This window comes from Chrysochloris asiatica, unplaced genomic scaffold, assembly GCF_000296735.1.
Source record: "Chrysochloris asiatica unplaced genomic scaffold, ChrAsi1.0 scaffold00033, whole genome shotgun sequence".
NCBI classification, from domain to species: Eukaryota; Metazoa; Chordata; class Mammalia; order Afrosoricida; family Chrysochloridae; genus Chrysochloris; species Chrysochloris asiatica.
In genome coordinates, this window is record NW_006408551.1 from 15113871 (window position 1) to 15115399 (window position 1529).

The following is a 1529-nucleotide window of genomic DNA, read 5'->3' on the forward strand; positions in this document are numbered from 1 at the left end:
TAAATCAGGATGGCCAGACTTGACCTCTCATACTTTGGACATATTATCAGGAGGGGACAGTCCCTGGGAAAGGACATCATACTTGGTAAATGGAGGGTCAGATAAAAAGAGGAGACCCTCAATGATATGACTTGGCACAGTGTGAGATTAGCACAGGCCCCGGCAGTGTTACCTTCTATTGTGCATAATGTTGTTATGTCGTATTTCTGCCAACCTCCCTTCTCTTGCATATTGCCATCCCCATTACCAGAGCCAACTTGTATCTACCCTCTCACCAGTGAATTATTCTCCTTTCCCTCCAATCCTGGTAACAATAACATAATGTCTTACTGTTGTTGTTTTTGCATAAAAAACTTTTCTTGAATTTTTACAAAAGTGGCCTCATACAGTATTTATCTTTTTGTGATTGACTAATTTCACTCAGCATAATGTCCTCCAGGTTCACCCATGTTGTGAGAAACATTGTCCATACTGACAAACATGAGAGTGAGGCTTTCTTTGTTTGATTTTGCAAAATCTGGTGCCCAACCCAGTAAACATGGGCAGACGCAGCACATGGCCTGCCACGAATAGTTTTTATTCTTTTCTCCAAGAAGCCCCTCCTCCAGTTCCAGTGCCCCATAGACAATTCTATGGCACGTCCCATTTTCCCTCCCTCCAGAGAAGCCAAAATGGCTTGTCCATGGTCTTAATGACTGTATTGTTATTTAAATTTCCATTTTACAGTGCCACCAGCAATGCAGCAGGGTCCCAATCTCTCTACAATTTCACCAGAATTTGTTGTTTTCTATTTTTTTGAACTTTGCTATTAATGCTGAGGTGAGATGATCTCTCGGTGTTGTTTTAATTTGCATCTTTCTAATGGAATTTTCAATCACCTCATATATTTGTGAAAGTTGGGCAATGAATAAAAAAGATCATAGAAGAATCATGGTGTTGGAAAAGAATATTGAAAGTAACATGGACTGCCAGAAGAACAAACATATGTCAGAACAAGTACAGCCAGAAAGTTCCTTAGATGTCAGGATGGAGAGACTTTCTCTCTCATGCTTCAGACATATTATCAGGGGGGACCAATCTCCGGAGGACATTATGCTTGGTAAAGTGGAGAGTCATTGAAAAAGAGAAGGACCCCCAATGAGATGGATTGGCACAATGGCGGCAACAATGGGCTCAAGCATAACAATTGCAAGGATGATGCAGGACTGGGCAGTGTCCTTTTCTGTTGTATATGAGACTGCTATGAGTTAGAACCAACTTGTCAACAACACCAATAACAATGGTTAATGACCACAGATATTTTTTCGTATTTGTTGGCTCCTGAATATCTTCTTTGCTAAAGTGCCTGCTCATGTCCTCTATTTTAAAATTGGGTTGTTTGTCTTTTTCTTGTAGAGGTGTTGCTGTTGTGATTGTTGTTAGGTACCATAGAGTCAGTAACAGCTCATAGTGACCTTATGAACAACAGAACAAAACACTTCCTGATCCTGTGCCAACCTCATAATCGTTGCTACCCTTGAACCCATTGC